The sequence below is a fragment of the Chelonoidis abingdonii genome, chromosome 8 (genome assembly GCF_003597395.2).
Source record: "Chelonoidis abingdonii isolate Lonesome George chromosome 8, CheloAbing_2.0, whole genome shotgun sequence".
Taxonomy (NCBI): Eukaryota; Metazoa; Chordata; order Testudines; family Testudinidae; genus Chelonoidis; species Chelonoidis abingdonii.
In genome coordinates, this window is record NC_133776.1 from 16,009,208 (window position 1) to 16,027,207 (window position 18,000).

At 45.5% G+C, this 18,000-nt stretch overlaps 1 protein-coding gene across 1 annotated transcript in view; it reads right to left on the minus strand.

Moving 5' to 3' along the window:
* The window catches only part of FNDC3B (fibronectin type III domain containing 3B), a 408,674-nt gene extending 394,154 nt beyond the window's left edge, over window positions 1–14,520 (minus strand). Inside the window, exon 1 of the mRNA XM_032783667.2 lies at window positions 14,324–14,520. The gene's annotated coding sequence lies outside the window, so the exon portion shown is untranslated. The remainder of the gene's footprint in view (window positions 1–14,323) is intronic.
* Window positions 14,521–18,000: the final 3,480 nt, after the last annotated feature.

The following is an 18,000-nucleotide window of genomic DNA, read 5'->3' on the forward strand; positions in this document are numbered from 1 at the left end:
TGTTTAATCCTGAGCTGATGGTGTCAAATTTGCAGATGAACTGAAGCTCAGCAGTTTCTCTTTGAAGTCTGGTCCTGAAGTTTTTTTTGGCTGTAGGATGGCCACCTTAAGGTCTGCTATAGTGTGGCCAGGGAGGTTGCAATTTATGGTACACCAGCAGTAATTCCAGGTGTTCCAGGTGAAATCACATTAGAAGAATCAAATTGTTAGACTTTCATGAATCAAAGCTGGAACATACTGTACAGTGACAAAATCTGAATCAACCATGAGCTCCTTGCCTAGTAACAGGATTTATTATCCTGATGTAATAACAATGGCATGGTGTAGCACTGACGGTGTCTTATTGAATTCTTATTATAGTGGTGCTGTTTGTGAGGCTCTAGTTTTTTTTGAGATTTGTTATAACTCCAGCCATAAAAATTTGCAATAGCCTAAAAGATGGCATTAACAATGTCAATTTGGGAGAGAATGTCTTTATACTAAAACCAGAGTGGGATTTATAAATTTAGCAATTTGAAAACTTTCAAAGCTCATTAATTTAGAACTCCTAAACTCCAGAGACTGCTCACTTTCTTTTAACCCAGTGGAGACTTTGGATGCAGATACAGGGCCAAATTATCTGCTGTCATAAATGGAAACAAATGAAACTGTGTCCACTTACTCCAGAAGAAAATCTGCCCCATAATAGACAAATTATTTGATTTAGAAAAATATATTTAAAACAGTACCTACGCAAACAATATCTAAACCATTTTTACTATAGTGGACTTAGTGAAAGTGAAATAATGAAGTTGTTAGACTATCATATCAATAATCCGTCACTGGACACTTTTTAAAAAAATAAAAGCATATTCCATTCCTTTGAAAACATATCTGCATTTTCATCGTGCAAAATATGAAGAAAATAATATGCAATTTGAACATTTCCTTCTCTAACTTCCTGCAGGATTACTTTTTGAGTAGCAATTAAAAAGCAAACGCAAACCCATTTAAACACACAAATCACAGCTAAAATAGTTTGGGATTAACCTTAAACTGGAAATTAAAATTGGAAATTCATAGCTGAGGCTCACACTCTTTCTTAGCTCACCATCTGCACCTTAAGAACACTGCACACAACGATCCTACATCAGGGAGGGCCTCAGCACAAACTGATTTGATATTCTGTGTAAACGGCTGTAGCTCAGGTACCCACATACAGCAAAGTGAGTTATGGATTTAATACCAGCCTGAATTATGAGTTTACTGGATTTTGATGGGGTGTTGATTTTAACCTAGCTATGCTAAGTCTGCATAGCTGTAACAGCTCTCCAGGATGGGTGAGGTAATATCTGTTATTGGACTAATGTCTGTTGGCGAGAGACACAAGCTTTCGAGTTTATAGCTCACCCACCTTGCTCTCTAATATCCTGGGACCAACACAGCTATAACAACACTGCATACAGCTCTCAGGAGTCAGAGACCAATATTTCCCCATAAGCTTTCATAAATGTCCATGACTTTTGACATTTTGTGGACTTGTGCGTGCCAGTGAGTGGGTGGATAGGAAGGTGAATGAACAGGTAAATAGTTGAACAACATTTATGGAGCATTTGCACAAAAAGGCTGATAGAGATCAACGAACATGGTGCAGGGGGACATACCCAACCAGGCCAATGGATACAATCAACTGAGGATCCACAAGCATGAAGGGCACAATCCTATTTCCTTTGAGGTTACAAAAGAAAGCAAAAATACCACCTCCTACTGGAGTCACTAGGATCAGGATCAAGTCCTAGAGAAAATGGAAGGATTAAACTAAACCAGGTATAGCACAAGAGTGGTTAGTCATAAGGCAGTCTAAGACAGCTACCAGTCCTGACATTTATGGGAGGGGCAGTGCCGATTTTTGTACTGAAAGAATACAGAATGTGGAGTGAGGATGCAATGGTGGAATGCTAGGAAATAGTCCTGATAACGTCTATGATTTGAGACGCCTTTACAGACTCACTGTGACGTTTCCTGAATGTTAACACAACCCATCTAGAGTCCACATAAATATGAAAACAGCAGTCACTTTATTTTTGACATATAACTTGCTCTCTGCTGAGATTCAGCTGATATGAAGCACCTTTTTTATTTGCTCTTTTACTTTATTGACAAATACAGCCTAAAGGTGTTAAATCAAGCATTGTACAAGGAAGTGACACAGGTAATAGCTGTTCCAGCATAAGAGCAAGACGACTCATAAGCACATGGACAATTCTCAAAAAATTCTGTTGTGCTCTGATCCTTAGAGTAGATAAAAATGAATTACTGAGACTACCAGAGCACCTATAATAACCTAGATCAAGAATTTCCACTGTTTTGGCACAATGAGATATACTGTTATGTCTAACAGCCTAAAGAGTTATGAATCTAAATGGCAATATATTCAATTTTTAAACCGACAAAATTAATCCTTGTCTTTATGTCCAAGATATCTACTGTATTTCTTGTCTTCCAACAGAAAACAGACCTGTATTTTTCCAAAGAGAGCTGAAAACATGCAGAAGTAGAGTATAAAAAACATTAATTCTCCTTAGTGGAGCACTCACTTAAATTAACAAATCATTTGGACCGCACAAGATTTAAGATCCCATTTTTTCTTTAACCTGTTCTTGTAACAGTACCCTGTTTGTGGCTCTGATGCCTCTTCTTTTTTCTCCGATATCTAATAATGTCACTTATTTGAATGAGGGTGGGGGGGGGACAAAAAAAGATGTTCAGCTCTAGAAACACAGCATAAAGAATTTCAGAGACCCTTTCTGACAACACCTCCTGAAATTTGTGCTTTGAAGTTTAATTTCAGACGCAAGTTTAACGCCTCATTTCGCCACTCTCCCTTGCTGTTGGCAACATTATGCACCTCTCTGCCACCCAGAGCAAAACCTGGGTGTCCTGACTCCAACCTCCCTCTTGACTCACACATCTAGGCCATATCCAAATGTTGCTGTTTTTTCCCCCTCCATAAGATCTCCAAAATACATCATCATTTCCATTTGTCCAAACAGCTAACACTGCTATTCAGAAACCCATCATCTGCTGTCTCCTACTACTAAAACCCAGCTACTGAAACCTTCTCCACTTAATCCTCCTTAACACCCAACTCAATCCCTTCAGGTCCATTCAAAACACTGAGAAGATTATCTTGCCTAGTCATTCTGACCACATAGTTCTCCCCTGCTCTCTCCCTCACACCCAAAATCCCCACAGGATCATGTGCAAGTTTCTGGTCTTTACAACTTAGCTCCTTCCCATTTATCCACTTGTGAAGCATCCCCTGCCCCCCACTCTACCAAGGATGCCAGCTTCCATATCAGTTTGTTCACTTGTCCCACAAGCGATATCACTTTCTTCTATGCTGCTCCTTATGCAAGGAATACCCTCAGCAAATTTATCAGAAAAACCGCTGCCCCACTTGCAAATCTCTCTTCAAGCCTTACCTACTTCTAACTGATGCCTACGGGAAACTTATCAATTGATCATGTCTATGTAAATGGCCAGCAGGCACTTTTGACATTTGTATTTTTTCTTTTTATGAATAAGAGATAAATCTAAAACAGCTATATCTGCATAGAGTTGGCCTATTTAAATGCATGTTTTTTTAAAAAAAAAATATCTCAGTTAGTACAGTCATTAGATCTTTAGCTCTTCAGGAGAGGGCCTCTTTTTTCTTGAATCCTTAGAAGACTGGGACTCTGAGGCTGCCGAGGGTCTCTGGGAGCTAACACAATATAAATAATATCACTGCATAATAAAGATGACTGAACAGCAACTCTTTTGGCTGACTGTACATGGAAAAAATAACAGATCTATCAGATGTGTGCTTGATTAATGAATAAGCTAGATGGAGCAATCCACTGAAACACATGATGGTCCCACAGATGTAAACATCTCATTAGCAGAAGGAAGAGTGCTTTGTTTTTTAATATAGAATAAGATAAACAGTTACTTCCTTTAATGCATTTTGCTTTGAGATACAGTATTTTCAGACAAAAACTTTCCACCATTACAAAATAACGCTTGCAACAGTTCTCTTCAAGGTAGCCATTGCAACAAGTTCCCTAGTCAATCTGCCAATGCAGAATACTTGACAACAGCTAGTAGTGCCCCCTTACTCAACTCAAGAGATGACTCAGTGGAAACTGGCATTTGAAAAACTTGTTGTCATCCTACACTAGGTTCAACTGAATAGGAACAAATTTCTGACCTTTGTTAATGCAACAGCCTTCCAGCCCAACCACACTTAACTATGGTATGGTGAATTAAAGTAGCATTTTCAGGCCCAACAGGTTTTGCTTAAAAATGATTTTACAAAATCTAATTAAATAGAAAGACTTTCATTAATTGTATGCGACTAGAAAGAGGGAATTTAAAATAAACGATAGAAATAAGTATTCCCTTGAAGTGTTGGAAACCCAGACACATCAACATTGCGTTAGCACCTGCTAAGTTTAATTGAATAGCAACTGACTGAAATGGACCCATATAGTTTCACTATCCAAGCTGAGGAAAGTTCAGTAAGCAAACAGTAAAAAGTAAATCAGGTTCCATCTGTCAATGCAACTGTTCCTATAGAATTGCTACAAAAGAATGAGCATGTTACACTATCATATATTGTCATACAAATTTATTTTTAGCTGAAACAACAAACTTGGTTCAAAGTGCATTCCAAGCTTCTGTTTTTATGATACTAGTGTTATCTTGTCAGTAATTTCAACCCTTGCTATAGCTTAACCCGTCAACAGTGTCAGAAAGTGCCGATTTATTTTGAACTAACATGCCACATTAGTTACTCAACTCTTCACACTGCAATCACTCTACTTATTGAAATGTATTTACTTGGAAAGGTTTCAGTATTTCCACCCCAATTATAAAAAATAATTAGATGTCAGAGACCCACAATAGGTAATGCTGTGCCCTCTATAAAGCAAAAAACGTTATGGGGGTGGGGGAAGGCAAGTCAGCCAAGAGGCAATGATTATGAAAGGAAACAATTCTTCCCCTGGAAAGTGGCTCTTTCTAAATCTGGTAGGGAAGTACCCCCCTCCAGTCTTCCCTGCCCCAGCACAGTTTCCCCGGCAGTCAAGGGCCATGGCTGTCATTGTTATGCAGGTCATAGCCCTGGCCAGATATGCCACCTCAAAAGCCACTAACTCTGTACGCAGTTGGTAAATAGCCCCACTGCCTCTGTACTGACAGTTCACTCATCCCTACACCCGTGGGAGGGAGGAGGAAGAGCTTTAAGTCGCTCAATGAAGACATCTCTGGAAAATTCATAAGCTCCGGAAGGAAGTGTGTCTAGCACGTCTGTTATAAAAACCACCACCACAATTTGGACATAACACAGGGTGTTTTTATTAATCATTATTATTTGTATACCAATCAAATCTACAACTTCTGTTGTACAAGTTACTGTCCAATCAAAGAGAAGACACAGTTTCTGCCTCAAGTAGGTAACAAACTAAATGTGGGAGAACTAAATGGGAAAAGTGAATGGAGGGAAATTTCTCTGGGTGCCAGCAAGGACTTGTGGAAACCTCCTCATCCCCTCTACACATCCAAAAGGGGGTTTGATGGTCAAAGGAGAAATGTATAAAAAACATCAACCTTTTCAATGAGCAGACATACCATACAGTAACACAAATCATCAACTATAATTCCTTTCTTGAAAGTTGTCCTCTAGCTACCTGCTTACTTAGGGTTTTCTATAGCACCCTCCATTATAGCATCTCCATTCATGGAACTGAATTCAGAACCTAAACTTACTTTACTAGATGCAAACTATTAATTGTGCATCCAGGCATACAGATTATATAATGTGTACGGAACACAATCAACCATGGGCGTTTTGGCTATCCACCCACACTGTCAAACAGAAAGCTGGTTCTCCCTCAGACCCACATCAAAAGTGTCGTAAGCAGCTGACATACTCAGGACCACTCTTTACTCCTAGGGGAATTCTGTACCACTGCGCATGTGCAGAACTTACTCCCTGCAGATTTCTTTGCCTCCCCACAGAAAAATTACCTTCTGACAGGGAAGCAAAGGGAAGCCACAACAGCAGTATGTTTTGGGTGCCCAGGGCAGCTGGCAGAGAAGTAAATCACTGTGGGGCAGAGGGTGGGAGTGGAGAGGATCCGGCTGGTGGTGCCTACTCTGGGACAGGCTCAGCTGTTAGTCCCAGCTGGGCAAGGGAGGACAGCACTTCCTCTTTCCCTGCACAGCATCCGGGACCGGTCAGACCCACCCCCAGATTTCTCCCCTAGTTATGGAAAGCTCTACAAACTCCCCCGCTGCCCCTCCACACACACTTCCTGCACTCATCACTCCTCAACTGCAAGGGGAGGGATCCCTTTACAGGGAGCTGCTTCCTTATCCACCCAACCCTCATGCATCCAGACCCCTTCATACCCAGACCCTCCCACGAGCCTCACTCCCCCACATTCAGAACCCTCCCCCAAATAAGCCCCTCTCCCCCTGCACCTGGACCACCCCAATGAGCCCCCCACACCCAGACCCCCTGCTAAGCTCTATCCCTACACCCAGACCCCCAGTCCCAACCACCTTCACCTAGACCCTCCTGCAGAGTTCCATTATCATTGCACCCAGAACCCCCCCAACAAGCCCATGTGCATCCAGATCTCCTGGGTATCCAGATCCCCCCACTGAGCCTCCCACACAGAACCCTCTCAATTCACACCTGGATTCCCCCACACTAAGCCCCTCCACACTTGGATCCTGCCTTGTTGAGGCTGCCTGCCCACGCCTGGTGCACTTGGCACAGAGGGGCAGGGCCCTGGCGTGTTTCTGGGCAGGCCTGGTCCTTACACTATGTCAGGGTTGCGTGCAGCCACACTGCTGAGTCTGTATCCCGGGCGGGACGGGGCGAGGGGTGCATAGTGATCTCCTAGTAATTTCTCCAGTGGTCTGTGCTCTCCAATGCCATCCTGGAGCCTTCACATTTATTTGACAAATAAAATTTGCAGAATTTTAAAATAATGTGTGCAGGATTTTTAATTTTTTGGCACCGAATGCCCTCAGGAATAACTCTTACAATGTGAGAACATTAGGAAGGGCTCAGGGGCTCACACTAACATGACTGTAGCTGACTGCCCAAGCAGGAAATTGCACAGGTTTTGTGTGACCATATGTCAAGACCTAAGTTCTCTCTAAGTTGTGTGACTGCACAGCTGCCTATTAAGTGCCACGCAAGTGCTCAGGGCTGTGGCAGAGAGAGATGCCTCTCCCCTCGCTCCACGCCGCAGTGCCCCTTCCCGGGGCCTGACCCAGCCCGGCCCAGACAGTACCAGGTTTATTCCCTCTACCCTACCCTCTCAGCTAGTCAGCTGCCTGCCAATCATGGGGGCAAGGGGCAGATGGAAAGGAGCCTACAGCCACTGCAGTGGCCTGGACTGCAGACGGACCTGCCACAGCCAAGGGAGGGTCCAGTTAATGCAGTTTACAAAATTTCTTCCAGCCCTATGGCACATAAATTATACCAACCTGGACCCCGTTAGACCTACTTACCACAGTGTAACTTACACGTCACCTCTGAATTTAACCCAGTAAGTTCACAGGGAACCACTATGTGCTTTGTATCTTTTTCACTACATAAACTAGTACCAAGCAAAGAATAATGGGTCTAATCAAGAATAATCCCCTACTGCTGGTTTTTTTCAGTATTGCCAAGTCCAAACAGTCAAAAGTCACAAGTTATGCCATACAATATCATGATTTTGGCTTAAAAAATCATGAGATTTAAAAAACAAACACACACTGGGTTCTTTTTATCTGCCTTCTGATTTGGGAGTCTTTGGAGTTCACATTTTCAAACTTTTTTTTTCCTATTGAAATGAAAACTGAGATTCTCAAACAACAACAAGATTTCAGGAACTCAGGCTTTAAGAAAAAAAGACACCCAAAATCATGAGACTTAGCAACACTGCTCACTTCCAAGTGCAAACGCACAATTCGGGCTTGATTTTCAAACTTAGTACTTACATTGTTAGATACGTATCTAAGTCACGTATTTGAGCATCTAACTTTACGCACCCAAGTCTGAAATCCAGAACTTTTGTGTTTTGGGCTCTGTCATCTTTGCTCTATTGATCTGACCCTTATATAGGTACTATTACCTGCTATATGTGTGCTCTAAACTAGAATTCCTGAAACCATTTTTCTTTGCTCATGTCTGTTTAGACACCTCACATTATTTGATTTCCTGGATGCTGCCTCACAGGAAATATATTTAATGCCTTCAAGTATCCATGAAAGCTATATCTTCCTTTCCTTTCTTGTTCTATTGCTCTACACTGATAAATAACATTCAAGAGGCATGTGACACTAATGAGGCACCCAGGTCAGAAACCAACTTCCTACAAGTAAAGTTACTTACCATATTATCCAGGCTGCCCTCTGACACTCATCTTTTGTCATAAAACAGGCACGTACTTTCCTGACAATGGTGTTCCATTCTATGCATCCAAAAAAGTGAGCCGTAGCTCACGAAAGCTCATGCTGAAATAAATTTGTTAGTCTCTAAAGTGCCACAAGTACTCCTGTTCTTTTTCCTGACAATGGTATCAGAATACATGAGCATGGGTGCAAGTAGCTAACCAATGAAGCACTAAATGTGGATCAATGAGATGGATTCCCAAAACAAATCAAACCTATCCATTCTAATTCAGCTTCTGCATCCAAGGTTCAGGAGTTCTACCATCACACCTTATAGCAGGGTTCAGCTTAACTAACCAATATTACAAAAACGTGGATATCAACAGATGTGGAATTTGCTTTATTCTATAATGTAACTGAATATTAGTGCTTCATTACAGGAAGCAGGAGGGGAGGAGTAAAAAAAAAAAAAAAAGTTACCACTCCTATGCCAGGCCCTGACAAAACTGGCTAAAAACTCGTTAAGTGGGACATGTCTGAATTTTTGCTGACTAGATTACAGGGGTGAGGGAGACTGTTCCATGACATTCCAAGAGCTTCTAGGCATAGAGAGCCATTTCTCTCACTTATCTTTTCAAAATATGCTTCATGAAGCATACTTCTGAAAGCATAAAGCACATATTTAGAGACAAAACATACTCCTTGTTTATAATTCATCCTTCCTTGAGAGTCTAACACACGTGTTCAAACTAAGTGTTAGACAGACCATTCCAAAAGAATTCCATATACTCCTACATAAAGCAGCTTTATGTTATATAACCATAAGGAGAGGAAAGATATACCCTTTAGCAAGGGAACAACTACATCCTAAAACTTAAATCACAGAGTAGAGAAAGCAAGGAGTCACATAGATTCCAGAGAATTCCCATGTTCATCTTTTACAATAAGCAAAAATGCAAAGTGAATCATTTAAATTAACTGTTGGCATTACTCCACTGAAGTCAACAAAGTTACATCATTGATGAATCTGGCTCAAATGCAATAGGAGGTGCCTGGATAGTGGATGTCAATATTAGTGGAACTGTTTGCATTCTCCAGAGAAAAAAAGCAACACAATTATTATTCATAATGTTAGATTTATGTATTGTAAGTCACTCTGATAAGATGGCATTGTAATGATTTCAGTTTAGTAAACGGAAGATTATCCCAAATAGTAACCATCATTCACTAATAACTGCATGCCGCTATAATTATAAGTCAGTATTACTCAAAGGAAAATAGGGAATATTTTATATAATGTAACTATAACATGTATTTTTATGCAGCTAACAGCTGACAAATACAAGGGTACATTATTTGTCAATGGCTTGTGAGTTTCATAACAGATTGTATGATATAATTTAACAGAAAATTAGTGATCATAAAAAAAATCTATAATCTTCTCCAGTCCTGTTTCTATCTTATTTGATTATAATTCAGTAGATAAGGGAAAAAGTGTGTTTAAGTTTCAATACTTCACATGTACTTTTAACACAAATAAGATACGCAGCATACCAAATTTCATATACATCAGAAAGCTGCACTAGTCAATTTTTGTTCTCAAATGCTTCACTGGGAACAGTACATACATATAAGGGCAAAATTTAGCCAACTGTATTTAGCAGGATTTGTCTTACATCCTCCATTTAATTGCCATGATTTGCACAAAGAATATTTTACATGCAAGTAAATACTAACAATAATATACTAATAGGTAATTTTAAGAAATTGCAAAGTATTTTAGTTTGCTCTAATTCTTTTATAAACTTACTACATAGTTATTAAATATATATAGTTAAATATGATATAGTTAAAATACCAACATCTTAAAGTAAGGATCCTTCTAACTTTCATTCTGAGTCCTTCATAAAGATAATTCTAGCTATATTTTACTGAAATCTATCTCAAAAACATTTACAATATACACTTCTGGGACCAAATCTTATTGCCCTTACTCAGTCATTACCCTGGGCAAATTCCCATTGACTTTAGTTTATAAACAGACCTGAACAGAGTCAAGTAAGTACAGAATGTGTGTCACTCAAAAAGAGGTATATTTTAACCTTTAAACTTTTTAGTAGTGTGTGTGATGGCAATTTATCCTTTCACAAGGAAAGGAAACTTAAATTGTCCTTCAATCCGTATCATTAAGAAACTCTACAGGCTTTTTTGTGCAAAACTGAAGTTTAGAGTGATTGCACTTATCTTCTAGTGAACATACTGATAATGTTATGGTCTTGCATCCAGATTATGGGCACAGATTTAGTATATGTAACAGCATGCTCTCAAAGGAGACTAATCTCTCCAGTGTGCTGTTACAAATTCCATAACAAAGCACAAGTTTAAATTATCTTTTTTCCTGGATATTTGTAATCCAATAAAGAATCCATTATATCGAGGGAGGATATGTTTAGAACTGATCATTAAAATGCTAACTAACACATCTCAACTGGAAAACTGTTTAAGGAGTTATCTATTTTCAAATTCACAAACATTCCTGCCTGTAGATGGCCTGTTACCGTTGTGTATCTACTGGCTCCTATTTCCACTTTGTTGTTTGAAGAACTTCCCTCTTCCCACATACCTTCTGTCTCCAGGGGCAGATCACACCGTGACACTAAACCATGGTCATAAACAACCCTACTTCTGATATTCTTGTTTAAAAGGATTCCCTGTTGCTCAAGTGCTGTATCTTGGTAGTGCAGGGAAGATCAGCTAAGCAAGTTAACTGCTGATTTAAGAAATTCTTCAGCTCCACATCAGCTTATACAGCAGAAATGAAAATTTCAGTCTTGCTGACTTGCAGTATGTTTCACCACACAGTTATGATCTACAGAGGCACACAAGTCCCCAGATTTAATGGCCTGATACCAAACCATTCTTTGTGGAGGGTCCTTGACTCTGGAATTAATTTGCCTGGTAGTCTGACAGATTCTGAGTTTGCCGGCCCTTGCACTGATCTCAAAGGTCAATCTCTTTTCTCAGGCTTTTGCTTGGGTGGGAGAGGTGGTGAAATGGATTGAGAGACAAAGTCATTTGCTGTACTCAGTTGTGTGGTAGTTTTTGTAATAATATACATTTTAGAAGTTAAAAGTAAGGTCCCAATACTGAAACCATTTACTCATACTGAAAACTTGACTCGTGTGAGTTTTTGAAGAATTGGGCCCTAAATTTTTGGGCAAAAAAACCAATTAAACAGTTCACAAATGAACTGTCCCTGACTGTCACACACACACTCTTCATATATTTACTTATGTAAATTTAACCCCCTAAATTTACACAAGTCCAGACACCTCATCCCTTTCCTTAGGGTGCTGCTGGAAGACAAAGTGAGCAAATGAATGTAATTTACATCTGATGAAAAATTTATGTGCACGAAGTTTCTGATATATTCTGACTTCTACGTAGTTACTACTACCGTATCCTGAAGAGTTTTTATGAAACTGGGAGCCGGAGTACAATCACTTCCAATAAAAATTTAATTAACGAACAGCATTATTGAGAAGATAGTTTCAAACTGCAAGCTTCCCACAGACACAACCTCAAGCTTCCCATCCAAAATATATTTGTTATTATTGAGTATATGTAAACTATATACTCAGTTATAACACTTTGTTTTGGAAGCTGACATTCTTCATTTATCTCCTGGCCAGGTAGCGGGTAGGATAACAGTGTGAAAAATCACACCAATGTCCCAGCAATGACCTGAAATGAACCCACATGAGCAGAGCCACTTCCAAAATGGGAACTGATTCAGCTTCCACGCCTTGGGCTACATTAAGAGCATAAGCTGCTCAAACAATACCAAACTGGGAGGAATGACATAGTGCACTTTTGGGCCAGTAGAACCCTGTGACATATTAGGCTCTGAGATGTAACCACTAAAACACGGCGCCCTTGAGACTGATGACTGGCAGAGCAGATATTAGAAGAAACTGGGAGAAGGGCACTGACAGGTTGCTTCTGAGTAAGACTCCACTGAGAACAGGGTGTAAGGAAAGAGCACTTCATAGCCTGAATGACCCTGGGCATGCTGCCAAGAAATATCTTCCTTTTGTGGTGGCAATAACAGCATACTTCCCTAACTAGCTCCTCTATTACTGCCCAGAGACATGCAGGTGGTAAGACAGGAGTAGGGGATGAGAATAGGGATAGCATGTCTCTTATAAGGGAGGCTGTCCAGCCAGTATTCTGCCTGTGTCTAAACTAGGAAAATAGGTCCCAATCTGTGGGACCTTGTTACGTAATCGCTCTGTGCCTCAGTTTTCCTGTCTGTGAAATAGAGATAGTGCTGCCCTACCTCCTTAAACTGATTACAGATCCTCAGAGGGAAGGTGCTATTAAAACTGCAAGTTATATATATTATCTAAAGAATATGGGTGGGATGAATTGCTTCTTACTTTAAACTCCAGACCACACAACCTTAGCCGAAACCTTAGTATATAAACGGAATATTTGACAGGAATGAGGGGAAAAGAGCTAGGCTGAGTTTAAAAGACTATAAACTTTCAAGAAATATTTTTCAAGCTCTTTCTCCTGGTAATGTGCCATTTTTAAAGGTGTCTGGCAGAAGAAATAAAGTTTCCAGGATTTTTTCTTTACAAAGTGGTGTCAGCAAAGGAGGGGTTCTGGGAGCGAGGCTCGGGATGGGGAGGATGTTGCCTGGGTCAGTCTGTCTGTGTCTCGCTCTCTTTTTCTCCAAAGTGCCCCCTGGATCCAGACATTTTGGAAAGAGTTTGTAGATAGCTGGAGACTCGGCTGGTGCAACAAGGAGGAGCCTTGGCTTCTTCACCCGGGTGACATTCCCCAAGCCGGGCAGAGGGGCCAGACAGTACGTGCTGGCCGCAGAAGGGAGGTTCTCCCTCCCCCGCCCCGCACCCATCGCCTCCTGCTCCCAAACCCAGCCGGAGGGCACAGACTTTCAACCTCCCTTCCCATCTCATACACACAGCTCCTCCTGCAAGGAGCCAGAGGCTGGGGAGGAGGGAGGCTCCCCTCCTCCCCCCAGAAACCTCGTCCAAGTTGAAAGCCGATTTTCCATTCCGGCTCCGCTTGCCATTGCAGGATGACTATCAAAGAAAGGAGAGAAGAGGCGGCGGCGGCGGCAACCGAGGAGAGGAGACGGGGCAGGGAGTGCGGGCTGGCGCGGAGATACGGAGGGGGCAGGGAGAGGCCCGGCAGGCTGAGCCTCTCTGGATTACTAGGCTCTGATGGAGTGTCTCCCGGCCCCCAACCGCTTCCCCTCCCCGGGCCGAGCCCTGACACCAGCCAGCTTCCCCAGCCTGCTCGAGAGGAGGCGTCAGCATTTCAGCCACCACCACCTCCAGGGCTGTAAAAGACCCACTTTCCACCCTGGAGCGCCGTTCCCTCCCCCTCAAAAAAAATCACCCCCCACCCCGCACTGCAACGTGTGGCTACAGGGGGCCGCCCCAAGAGCAGACAGATGGTCCCGGCTGGGTCTGGTGCTCCCGGATGCTGGGGGGGAGAGGGGCGTTACACGAGCCCTATGGTTCGGGGGCACAGGGATAAGGGGGGGGCCACAAATCGGGGGGAAGGCACGAGGACCAAGCTGGCTTGTCTCTCCTCCCGGCACCGGCAAATAGGGGAAACTTTCTGCGAAGTGTTGCCGTTTCCCGTGCTCCGTGCAAGCCCCCGGCTCCGAGAAGCGCGCTGCGCGGCGCGCCCACCCCAGCCCTGTCTCGGCCCTTCCCCGCCAAAACAAACCGGCTGGGGGGAGCCGCGGACTAACCCCGGGGGGCTCCGCTTGTGCCGCCCCAATTCCCGGCTGCTGCAGCCGCCAGGACTCGGCATGAGCCCCGCCGCGGCGCTGCCCCGCTTCGCGGCCGGGCCGGCGACGCCGCCTTACCTTCGCAGGGGCTGAAACGGGGGCGGGGTGAGCGGCCCGGGCGCGGCGAGCCCGTCCTCGGCAGGCAGTCCGGCGAGAGCCCGGCGGGGGCTACCAGGAGAGCTCGGAGGGGGATTCCGCCATGTCAATGATGTCGGGACCACATGGGGACGTGCGACCAGCCCACACTACCATACAGTCTGGAGTAGCAGCTACTGTGGAAAAAAATCAGCGGCGAGAGGCGGGCAGGAACGGGGGGCGGGCGAAGGGAGGGACCCGCTGTGCCAGCCCGACGCGCTCGGCAGCCCGCTGGCCGCCGAGCAGCTGCGCCGCCTGGGGCCGTGCTCAGCGCCTGCGTACTATGAGAGTATGTGTAAGTATATTTATAAATATCATATGCCCCTCTTGGTCTATCTATTTGATCAGTAACTTGTGCTGAATGTCAGGAGTGTAAATCATAGGACGGCTGTAAAGGAGGAAACCTACAGGATAACCAAACAATGGCACCAGGGCAGCTTAGGTTTTTTACCACCCCAACCACGACAGCAGGCTGCCTTTGGCAGTGTGCCTGTGAGAGGTCCCTGTCCTGCCAGAGTGAGCATGTCTGGGGGAGGTCGCCAGTCCGCGGATTTCGCGGCATCCATGCGCGGAGGTCCGCTGGTCTAGCGGCTTTCAGCTATACTTGCTCGGCCGAATACCGCAGGCACGGTGGACTCCCGCAGGCAAGCCGTTGAAGGCAGCCTGACTGCCACCACTCACAGGGACGGTGTCCCTGAGAGCTGCCGTGCTGAATGGCACCTTCGAGAAACATATGGGCGGGGAGCTATCAATGGGGAATACCCCTATGATGGACGACTCATTGGGAAGGACACAAGGGGGGCACAGCTAAAGAGGGGGCATGTGACCTCCCCACATGCACTCTTTCCCACCTCCATCCCATGCTTCCCTATCCCCATTATCTGAAGAGGGTATCCTCGGCACTGACTGCGGCTCCCCGGCATGTGGGCTGCTTCTGTCTGGCAGTCAGGCCTGGGACCACTCTGGTGCTGTCTCGTGCTGGTATAGCAGCTGCCTGGTGGGAAAGCGCCACAGACTGCAGCAGCAGCAGCTGCCCCCCGCCCAGGCTCAGCTCTGGGACGGACTCGACTCTGAGCATGCCAGAGGGGCTGGGAGGGCTCCAGCTTGCTCAGCCATGGTCTCCAGACATCTGAGCCTGGGGGGGCGGCCTTTAGCCTGCTGCATCGCAGCCAAGCACCTCCCCAGGGCAGACCGCTGCGCTGAACCTGCCAGAAATGTGCCCCCACCCAGACATCTGGGAGGGGCGTCTGACCCTTCCTGCCTACCCAGGCATTGTCCTGATCCAGCCTGCGGGTCTAACTTTCTCAGGCTACCGCTGAGGTGATCAATATGGCATCCGAAGCCTCAAGATGCCCACATAGGAAGGAGGGATTGAGGAGTTGCATAGAAGCTGTCCTCAGGGGCATCAGTGAAAGCTGACAACTGACTGGATGGCCCGTGTCTCTCGTGAGATCATACAGAGCAACGGGGATCCTCCTTGCAGCAGGACAGGTCTGCTTTACCCTGAAACAGTGATGGAATTAGCCAGGCAGAGGAGGAAATTTACAAGCTGGCAAGGGAAATGTTTAAGGGTTGTAAGTCTCTCCCAGATATAGAGGCCTATTTGCTGGATCTCCATTCCTTTTACTCTGTGTGGTTTTTGTACTTCCAAGCAGGACATGAATAAATAATCTTTATTCTGAAGAACGCTGTTTCTTCGAGGTCCTCTTTCCTCTTACCATACGCCACAACATGCCTCAGGTGGCTACGTGACCAGGATCATCACTGAATTTGGTCTGCTGGATGGATTATTAGCTTCCCTGGTGGGGAGTGTCAGGTGAACAGGCTCATGGTTCACAAGTCCTGGATGTGAAAGGTGGAGTTGAGCTTTTGTTGTAGAAAACAGTTGCAAACTTGTGGGACTGTAGCACAGAGAACCCTGAGTCTCAGAGTGGTTAGGACCAGGGGGATCACCCACGATTGAGGCAGGAAGCCCAGGCCTTATCCTGCAGCCAGACCGAAGGTTGTAATGATGAATTCGTATAGTTGTCTCACACCCACCTGGGTGCAGTTTTTAAAGGCATAATTACTAACTTCCCATCACTCTACTCTAGTATATAGGGCAGAAAGGAAACCATTCTTCCTTCCACTGCACCAGGTGCTGGGACAGGTTATTCTTGCCTTTCTATAACCAGAAGTGGAAGTACAGGTCCCTCGGTGGGTTGCACTGAGGTGGTTTCCTCACTCCAGGGACTATGGAAGGTGGGATTTGCAAATGTTTTCTTCCCTAATCCCATACAAGGACCTGACAAGGGTCTGCGGAGGTGTTTTTTCCCTCATTATCTGCAGAGGCCTCTGACAATTCAAGGGAAGAAAGAGAGAGTGCTTGGGCAGCAGAACTGTATGCATATAATTCAGTGGTTTTCCTGTGTCTGGCACTGTGCTCTATAAGCCCACAAAAGCTAAAGGACTCGTCCCTGTCCCACAGATGTTTACAATTACACAAGGGATGGACATAGGATTCCCAGTAAGGCACTGGGGATCAGAAGGGAGAGAAGGGTGATGGGGCAGGACTGCATAGGCGGAACAGAAGGGGATGAATGGGGTGAAGAAATTGGGGGTCCAAGAGGAGAGGAGGGATCATGCGGCAAGGGATTGAGGGGCGAGGGGATGGGTGAGTAGAGACTGGGGTCAGGAGGAAGGGAGGGGTGATGCCAGCAGGGAAGAAGGGGATGGAGGGTGGAAAGAAGGGTGATGGAGCAGGGCTGCGGGGCAGAAGGGGATGGCTGGGGTACAGACTGAGTCAGAGGGAGGAGGATGGGCAGGGAGCAGGAAGGGGCTGGCGGGTAGACTGGATCAGAGGGAGGGACTGGGAGCAGAAAGGGATGGGGTAGGACTGGGGTCAGGAGGGAGGGAGGGTGATGCAGCAGGGGAATGAGAGGCAGAAGGGATTAGGTGGATAGAGGGGGATCAGTAGAGAGGAGGGGTGATGGGGGCAGGCAGAAGAGGATGGGTGGGAGAAGGCGGTGATAGGGCAGGGTGGGGCTGTGGCAGGGTAGAAACTAGGGTCAGGAGAGAGTGATGGGCAGGGGTGGGGGGCAGAAGGGGATGCTGGAGTACAACTGGAGTCAGAGGAGGGGATGGGCAGGGAGCAGAAGGCTAGGACAGAGACTGAGGCAGGAGAGAGGGGCTGGGGCAGAAGAGCGATGGGGTAAGACTCGGCGTCAGGAGGAGGGGAGGATATGGGGCAGAAGGAATGGGTGGGTAGACGTTGGGGCAGAAGGGAATGGTGCGCGGGGCGGAGAGGATGGGGGTGGAGGAGGGGTAGGTGGGCAGAGGCCGTGAGGCAGAAAGGGGCATGAAGGGACTGGGGGCGGGGAGAGGGGTGATGGGGCTGGGCAGAGGGGATGGGGCGGGGGCTGGAGGCAGGCAAGGTGAGAGGGGAATGGAGGAGCAGGACGGACAGGAGACAGTCTGTGTGAACAGACAGTGGGCCGGGCTGCTCCAGCTCTCCACTCCCCGCAAGGGTCACTCCCCCACGCCGCCGGCTCTCCCGCCTGCTGGTTTGCGTGGGCGGGTATCATGGGCTGCCGGGCCGGGCGGTCCACGGCAGGGCCGATCTGGGCCAGGCGGGGACTTGC